Here is a 9,923-nt window from a genome sequence, read left to right as displayed (position 1 = left end):
ATTAGTCACTAGGAAAATGCAAATCAAGACCATAATGAGATACCCCTTCACATCTACTAGAATGGCTATAGTAAAAAAAGATGAACAATCACAAATGTTGATAAGGATGTGAAGAAATTGGAACTCTCACACACTGCTGGTGGAAAGAGAAAATAAGGTGGCTGCTGTGGAAAATGGTCCGGTAGTTCCTTAAAAGGGTAAACATAGTCAGCGTATGAGCCAGAAATCCTGTTTGTAGGTATACACCCAAGAGAAACAAAAACACATCCACAGAAAACTTGCACATGAATGTTCACAGCAGTATTATAATGGCCCCAAACTGGAAACAGCCCCTATATCCTTATTTTTTATTGAAGTATAATTGAGATACATTATATTAGTTTTAGGTGGACAGCACAGTGAGTCGACATTGGTATACATTGAGAAACGATCACCACATTAAGTCTATTTATCATCTGTTACCATACAAATTGACAGTTTTTCTTGTGTGTTTGATTTACCCTCTCTGCAGCTTTCATATTTACAGTATTCTTGACTTTAGTCCCAATGTTATATGTTACGTTCCCATGACTTACATATTTATAACTAGATGTTTTTACCTCTTGATCTCCTTTACCACTTTTGTTCATTCCCCAGCTCCTATCCCCTCTGGGAGCCACCAGTCTGTTCTCTATACCTAGCAGTTTTTATTTTGTTTTGTTTGTTCATTTGTTTTGTTTTCAGATTCCAGATAAGTGAAATCATGTGGCGTTTGTCTTTCTGTCTGACTTATTTCACTTAGAATACTCTCAAGCTCCATCCGTGTTGTTCGCAAATGGCAAGACTTCATTTTTTAATAGCTGAGTAGAATTCCGTTGTGTATAAAGACCACATCTTCTTTATTCATCCATCCATTGGTGTACATTTAGAGTGTTTCCATGTCTTGGCTATTGTAAATAATGTTGCAGTGAACACAGGGGTGCATATATCTTTTCAAATTAGTGTTTTTCTTTCCTTCAGATAAAAACTGGTGAGCTATAGCGAGGCTAAGTGAGAATTCAGAGATGGCGTCCCCTGGCCTACATTCCCTGAGAACACTTCCACAGTTTCCAGATGTGTGATAAAGTCTTGATGACCCTCAAGCTGAGGCTCCAGACCAAGTAGACAGGGTTTTTTTTTTTTCTACCAGAAGACGGGGGATGTGTTTCAGTCTACCATCTGTATGGGGGGGGGGGGAGCCTGCCATGAGCTGTCTCTCCAATTGTTTCAGACCCATAGGACCCAGAAACACAATCCTTCTTGGTCACCCGAGCCAGGCACTCAAGGCGCACCCCTGTATGACCTGCATGTGCTGGTCAGCTTGAACAGAGCATGGGGGGTGAGGTGCTCGCCCACTGGCTTTGCAGGGTCACGGTGGAGCAGGATGAGGGCAGAGGGAAACCGGACATCTTTTAATGGATGGATGCTCAGCCACACTGTGGTACAGCCATACTATGGAATACTACTCAGGAGTTGAAAAAAAAGTTACAAACAGCAACTTAGATGAATCTTAAAGACATTATGCTGAGTGAGAGAAAACAGTGTCAAAAGGTTACATACCTACATTCCATATACGTAACACATTTGTTTGCTTGTTTATCATTTTAAATTTATTTAAATTCAAGTATTTGACACTTTTAAACAGGCAAAAAACCATAGTGATGGAAAACAGGTCTGTGATTGTCAGGGGATATGGATGTGGTGAGAATGATTAGAAAGAACTGGTATAGAGGAGGTTTTTGTGATTCTGTATCTTGATTATGGTGGTGGTTGTGCAAATCTATGCATCTACTAAAATCCAAAGGGTAAAATGTCAATTTTGCTGTATAATAATTTTGAAAGTAAAACATATATATATATATATATATATATATATATATATATATGGTTGTTATGAATATATATAAACAAATGGTAGTTTAGTTGAACAATAATAAAGAATTGGTTACATAAAAATATTTCATTATTACAATCGAATATTTTATAGTCATGAAAAATTATACCATAGATGTGTGTTGAAAGACAGTGAAAGTTATTCACAATATTTTAAGATTTTAAGAAAAGTATCAAATAGTATTTTTCCTATTATTCCATTTTTTGTGACATTATAAGGTAAATATACGATACATAAACAAAAGGGCTGGGAACAAATACATCAAGAATTTAATCTGTTTTTTCTCCACACAATCTGATGTTTCAAGCTTTTTTCTGTTATTTGTATTTTCAGATTCTTAGATGATGAAAATGTATTACTTTTGCCATTTAAAAGGTAATTTTAGTACCATAAATTGTTAAGCAAGGGCTCTCCCATCCTGCATCAAATACAACATTATCCTCCCCCTCTGTTCCCCAATCTAATTCCCACTGAAAATCCACCTCATCAAGCACTTCCATTTGTAGATAGACATCTGAAGGAAATGAAACCACTATCTTGGAAAGGTATCTGTACTCCCATGTTTATTGCAGCACTATTCACAACAGCTAAGATATGGAAACAAATTATCTGTTTACAGACGAATGCATTTAGGAAACGTGATATATATACACAATGGAATACTATTCAGCTTTTTAAAAAAAAATTTTATTTGTTTACTTTGAGAGAGAGAGAGAGAGAGAGAGCGCGCTGGGGAGGGGCAGAGAGAGGAGAGAGCATCCCAAGCAGGCCCTATGCTGTCAGGCCAGAGACTGACAAGGGGCTTGAACTCACGAATCATGAGACCATGACCTGAGCTGAAATCTAGAGTCAGAAGCTCAACGGACTGAACCACTCAGGCACCACGTCAGGTTTTTTTAAAAGAAGGAAATCCCACCGTTCGCAACAGAATGGATGAACTTTGAGGGCACTATGGTCAGTGAACTAAGTCAGACAAGAAAAGACAAATAGGGGGGAAGTGGGAAAACTTTGCTCAAAGAATATAAATTTCCAGTTATAAGATGAATAAGTTCTGCAAATCTAATGCTATAGTTAACAACATATATTGGATACCTGTTAGTTGCTAAAAGGATACATCTTAATTGTTCTCACCAAAAAAAAAAAAACCAAAAAAACAAAAAACAAAGAAACACACAAAAATGTAACTACCTGAGGTAATGGAGATGTGTCAAATAATCTGTGGTAATCATTTCACAACGTACATGTTTATCAAATCATCACCTTGTATAAACAATGTTTAATGCCAATTATATAATGTTATATCAATTGTACTTGTCATATGTCAATTGTACTCCAATAAAGCTGGAAAAATACTTTCTGATTGTCACAATGGAAGATAATAAAAACACAATTTGATTTCTGTGTTTTTTTTAATTGTCCTGGATTGTATTTACACCTCTACCAAATACCTTGCTTCTAGTCCCCAACACATGATTTGGATTCTCCCCCTACTCAAAACGCTCTTTGCCGCACATATAACTTAGATACTTCCAACTTCGTTCTGTTAAGCTTCCTGTGTTGTTCAAATTGAAAAGCAAAACATTTGTTTAACTTTCTGTTCAAGCTCTGTTGTCAGGGATGTGGCCTCTTTGTGGTTGAAAATAATTAGTATTATAAAGGCATTGGGTAGGGATTATCAATGAAATAAGCTAACTGGGGTAAGGATGTACAATTCTGGATACAGATGAAACCAACCAAAGTTGCAGCTTAAAAAGTCTAGAAGGAGGGTGCAGAAGCACCTATACCTTTTTTCAAAGACAGAGACAAGTATTGGGGCGCCTGGGTGGCTTAGTCAGTTAAGCGTCCTCCTTTGGTTCAGGTCATGATCTCATGGTTTGTGAGTTCGAGCCCCACATTGGGCTCTGTGCTGACAGCTCAGAGCCTGGAGCCTGCTTCGGAATCTGTGTCTCCCTCTCTCTCTGCCCCTTCCCGTCCCCTGCTCACACTCTGTCTCTGTCTCTCTCAAAAATAAATAAACATTAACAAAAAAAAAAAAGCAAAGACAGAGGCAAGTATTAATTGGACAGGAAAAGAAACAGTACTTTAATAATTCCTAAAACAGAGAGACATCCAGTCTTTCTCTGAAGGGTAAATGGAAGGGCAGCTTTGAGAGTAGAAAAATAGACATTGATGCTTTATAGGACAATGAAATTTCCATCAGGTAGCAAAGGATTGTTATGGAAGTTCTTTTTTTCAAAAAATGTTTATTTACTTGGGGCACCTGAGCGGCTCAGTCGGTTAAGTGTCCAACTCTTGGTTTTGGCTCAGGTCACGATCTCACCGTTTTGTGAGTTCAAGCCCTGCATTGGCTCTGCACTGACAACATGGAGCCTGCTTGGGATTCTCTGTCTCCTCTTTCTTCTAACCCTCCCTGACTTGTGCTGTCTCTGTCTCTCCCAAAATAAATAAATAAACTTAAATAAAATAAATATTTATTGGGGGGGAAGGGGAGAGGGAGAGGAGGAGAGAGAATCCCAAGCAGGTTCTGTGCTGACACAGGGCTCCAACTCACGAATCATGAGATCGTGACCTGAGCCAAAATCAAGAGTTGGATGCTTAACCAACTGGGCCACCCAGGCGCCCCCATGATGAAAGCTCTTAACCAAGAGTATGTACTACATGCCAGTAACTATTCTAGATGTTAAGGATATGTCCATAAAAAAAAATAAAAATACCTGTGCTTATAATGCTTACATTCTAATAGGTACGATTAGAATAATCTGTTAGGCTTTGTTGAGAGTATACAGAAATACAATATTTTAAAAGTTAGATGTAAAAATGGGGTGCCTGGGTGGCTCAGTTGGTTAAGCATCCAACTTCGGCTCAAGTCATGATCTCACCGTTCGTGAGTTGGAGCCCCATGTCGGGCTCTGTGCTGTCAGCTCGGAGCCTGGAGCCTGCTTCGGATTCTGTGTCTCCCTCTCTCTCTCGGCCCCTCCCTTGCTCACACACTCTCTCTCTCAAAAATAAAGAAACATTAAAAAAAATTTTTAATACACGTAAGATGTAACCCAAAATTTCTAACACCCATACCTTTTAGCCTAGCAATCATACTTCAGTGACTATCTGCTTATAAACATATGAAGGTCTAAGGGTATGTTATAGGTAGAATTCTAAGATAACCAAGATTCCCACTCCTTGACGTACATGCCTTCTATAACTCTCTCTGGAGTGTGGGCACAATCTGTGAATATAATGGGTATCAATCCTGTGATTATGTTATTACAGTTGGCCCTTGCACTTTACAAGTTTCAACAATGCAGGTACACTTACATGTGAATTTTTTTCCATAAATATAGTACAGTACTTAATCTTCCCTATGATTTTAACATTTTCTTCTCTCTAGCTTACTTCACTGTAAGAATACAATATATAAATGTATATAACATACAAAATATGTGTTAATCGACTGTTTATGTTATTGGTAAGGCTTCTGATCAACAGCAAGCTATTAGTAGTTAAGTTTTGGGGAAGTCAAAGGTTATATGTGGATTTTTTACTGCATGGGGGTTCAGTGCCCCTAACTCCAGCACTGTTCAAGGGTCAACTGTAATCAGCAAACTCTGGCATTAGTCTAAAAAAAAAAAAAAAAAGATTATTCTGATTGGTCTGACCTAATTAGGTGAGCCCTATAAAGAGACTGAGCCTTTCCCAACATCAGAGATATTCAAAGTGTGAGAGGGTCTATGGAGGGCACCATGTGGCAGGGACGTGAGAGTGGCTTCTAGGAACTGAGAGTGGTCCCTTGGCCAATAGCCAGTAAGAAAATGAGAATCTCAATCACACAGCCTCCAGGAAAGCCATTCTGCCATCAACCTGAGGAAGCTTGGAAGCAGATCTTTCCCTAGCCAAGCCTCTAGGGAAATTGTAAAATAATATATTTGTTTGCCTTAAACTGCTAAGTTTGTTATAATGTATTATTCAACCATAGAAAACTAATAGAAAGTATCTATATGAGCATGTTGATAACATTATTTTTAACAGCAAAGGAAACAATCTAAATCCAAAATTAACAACTTGTTAAATAAATCAGGGTATATTTGGATTATGGAATGTCATGATGCCATTAAAAAAGTAAGTTCCCAGGGCACCTGGGTGGCTCAGTTGGTCAAGCGCCCATCTTCGGCTCAGGTCATGATCTCACGGTTCGTGAGTTTGAGCCCTGAGCCAGGCTCTGTGCTGACAGCTCGGAGCCTGGAGCCTGCTTCGGATTCTGTGTCTCTGTCTCTCTGCCCTTCCCCTGCTCATTCTCTCTCTCTCTCTCTCTCTCTCTCTCTCAAAAATAAAGAAACATTAAAAAATGTTTTTAAAAGTTCCTTATGTACTAATATGAATATGTCATGAATATGACTCCTTGTCAGTTTGTTATATTAAAAAGAGTAATTTGCAGAACAATGCATCAACCGCAAACCATTTTGAATAAAAAAGCATAAGCATTAAAAAAATGTCCAAACGTATATATTTGAATGTGCATAGAGAACATCTGGGAGAAAACACATCAATCTTTTTACAATAGTTACCCTTTGAAAGTGGGACTGGTTAGGTCAATGAGATAAGAAGGGTTATAATTCTTTAGTTTCTATACTTGTGTATTATTTGAATTTTGATTCAGGGAGCATACATTATTTTGTGTTAAAATTAATAAAAAAAATAATTGGTGATAGCAGCAGAAAAATCTATTTTTTACCCAGATATATTCCTTTATCTTAATATTTAATTGCTTTTTAAGAAAATCTCACTATAAAAGTATTGTATTTTTGAACATTTAATGTTTGCAGAGGTTTACCATTTTAGTTAAAAAGATTTACTTTTGGGGGGTCTGGGTGGCTCAGTTGGTTAAGTGTCCAACTCTTGATTTCGGCTCAGGTCATGATCTCATGGCTAGTAAGACAGAGCTCTGTGCTGGGCTCTACACTGAAGGGTGGAGCCTGCTTCCTCGCTCTCTCTATCTCTGCCCCTTCCCCGCTCACACTCGCTCTCTCTCAAAATAAACTTTTAAAAAAAAAGATTTACTTATTATATATAATGAATCTTTAAAGTCTAAGCTTGAGGCTTCTAATAAAGTACCATTATTCTCCATTTTAAGGAAATCGCTAACTGTAACACACTAATATCATTTGGTAGCAGCGAACCAAATCCCAAGGGTGGTTTTGAAGAGTGGCCATACACTGATTTGCAGCTAAAACTTATGAGCTTGACCTCTAATACGTGAAATGACTAAAACCCTCCACCAAAAAGTATGATGGTAACAAACAGTCCAGGGGCCAACGACCAGGATAATTCCTCCACTTAGCGGGGAGAGCACGCTGTGCTGGTACTTACCATACTGTGCAGAAAAACTGGGCTCTTAGTGCACACCATGGCGTAAGTGCAATAAAGGGGATCTGTCTAAATGGACACAGTAAGTGAACCAAGTAGACAGAGTACAGAGATGCCCAGTTTGAAAGGGTACAGACAGGAGTTTCAAGTGATACGTAGTGATCAAGGCTAAAACTAAACCAAAGTTGAAAACTAAGCCATAGTCAGGCCAGGCCAGGTCCCAATTACTAAAAGGATCTTATTCTTGCAGGCAATAGAGTCCCATGCCAGACTCCCTTGTCCCCCTCATCCTGGTGCTTTAATGAAGCTAACAAGATAAACAACTACACGGGCATTAGTAGGGAGTCAGTCTCAGGAAAGCAAGGAAGAAATGGAATATGAGAACTGGTATATGAAATTTACATCAAATTGGGCTCTAATTGGGTTACCTAGTTCTGATGCGACATTGCGCTCAGCCAGCCTAAAGCAAGGTGGGGGTCAGACAAGGGTCGCTCTTCTTTACAAGGTCAAGTACAGCTGAGACATTATATAAGTCAGGGTTGACACATAAAATTAACCATCGCAAACCCTATCATAATATATAAGATAATGACCATGAGATTATAGCTCTGTTACATTTGTAGAGAAAGGATTTTTATTTATTTTTATTTTTTTTTAAATTTGTCAATGTTTATTTATATTTCAGGGGGGGTAGTGGGGGGAGGGACAGAGAGAGAGGGAGACACAGAATCTGAAGCAGGCTCCAGGCTCTGAGCTGTCAGCACAGAGCCCGACGCGGGGCTCGAACTCACGGACTGTGAGATCATGACCTGAGCCGAAGTCGGACGCTCAACTGACTGAGCCACCCAGGCACCCCAAGAGAAAGGATTTTTAAAGTGGACCAAATGAACTTATATTGAAACTAAAAATATATATATATTTAAAATTTTGTAAAAATTAACATGAATACCCTGGCAAGCAAAAAAAAAAATTCAGCTTGACCAAGTCTGATCACATTTTATTTTATATTATTAGTGACACTGCTGCTCCTAAATCAAAATTTTCTGCTACACTAATGTTGATATTGTATGCCTGTTGGCAAATGGTGAGAAAATGATGAATTAAATAAAGTTTATCCATTAATCAGGCATCATAATGGCACATCTTTCAAGACATCCAAGTGTCACATTTGTTTTCTCAAATTTGCACACAGTCCATGTGACTTGGAATCATTTTTCATCAAACCACACTGATTAATCAATCACTTAATCAAGTACCTTCTATGTGCCCAGAATCATGCTAGATGTTGTGGGGAATCATAGGAGTAGAGAAAGGGAATCTTATTCTTGAGGTACTTGAAAACTAGCTGAGAGACACGACACACTCATAAACTATATAAAGAATGAGAGACTATATACTAAAATGCTAAAGTCTGTGATATCAGAACTAAACAATAAGATCCCATTTGTGTGACACACATAATAAATGCAAAAAAAAAAAAAAAAAGGAGTAAAGAAGGGAGAATTCATCCAAAAATGCTTCACAACAGATAAGACTTGAACTGAGCCTTAAAGAATAGCTTGGGTAAGATTTTCTGGGCAATGGGCCTTTTTAACAGCACCAAAATTGCATAGAAAAGTGTATTTTTCCCATGTCAACTGAACATCAAAGTAGAACTTTTAGAGAACACCAGTGTATTTCCAGCCCTCAGATACTTATTGGGGAAAGGGGGGAAAGAGACAAGGTCTCAGCTATCAGCACAGAAGACTTGTTTATGCTTTGTTGAGGAAGACAATCCTAGCTTCTACTTTGCTGGGTCATTCAGACTTTAGATCAGTTCTGCTTCATTGTGGCTGGATATTTTAAGTAACTAGAGCATTCAGATTCTCCATTTTCTTGTGACCAAGTCTTTTTTTGCCATTTCTAAGGTGAGATATTTCCTTTAATGAAAGCCTTTGGAAGGGTTTGAAAATCTGATATGCTTTCTCTTCTATCTGCAATAAAAGCTCTTACTCATTGTTTTCTTAAAGAGGAAAAAAGGCACAGTTTAAAAAAAAACTAATCAGGGTATGTCATTCTTCAATTACTGTAGCAATAATTAACCATCCCAATTTTCATATCTTATGTTCCCACAGCAAGAAGCACACTGCCTAATTACCACAGGGCATTTATGCTTGATTATTGAGCAGTTGTATAACTAAAGAGATACACATGTATTTAAGGTACAAATCATTTATTAAAATGACTACAGAGGGCAGTGATAAATTTCTGACTTCTTATGGTATCTAACTTCTTTAGCCACGGCTTTCCGTTTTCAGTGTTCTTTAACTTGGATTGTACGTGCCATGTAAATATATACAATAACTAGTATCTTTCCAGGGCTCATTATAGTCATAGAATCATGAAATACCATCTCTGGAATTTGTGTTGGAGTTCATTCCTCATTTCACAGAATGGCCAAAGAGGAAATAATTAGCTATTGACAGAGTCAGAAATAGAATTCATAGCTTCTGATATGAGTTAATCTAGAGTTTGTTTTCAAAAAGGTTAAATTGAGAAGAGTCGACGTGTTGATAGCCTAGGAAACACAATACTTCTCCTAGACATCATCAGTGGACCTAAGCCTTTCAAAACTCTGAAAACCTTGATGTCAGCTGAAGGTTGATCTTCTACC

Source organism: Panthera uncia, chromosome X, assembly GCF_023721935.1.
Source record: "Panthera uncia isolate 11264 chromosome X, Puncia_PCG_1.0, whole genome shotgun sequence".
Lineage (NCBI taxonomy): Eukaryota > Metazoa > Chordata > Mammalia > Carnivora > Felidae > Panthera > Panthera uncia.
This window is presented reverse-complemented; position numbering follows the sequence as displayed.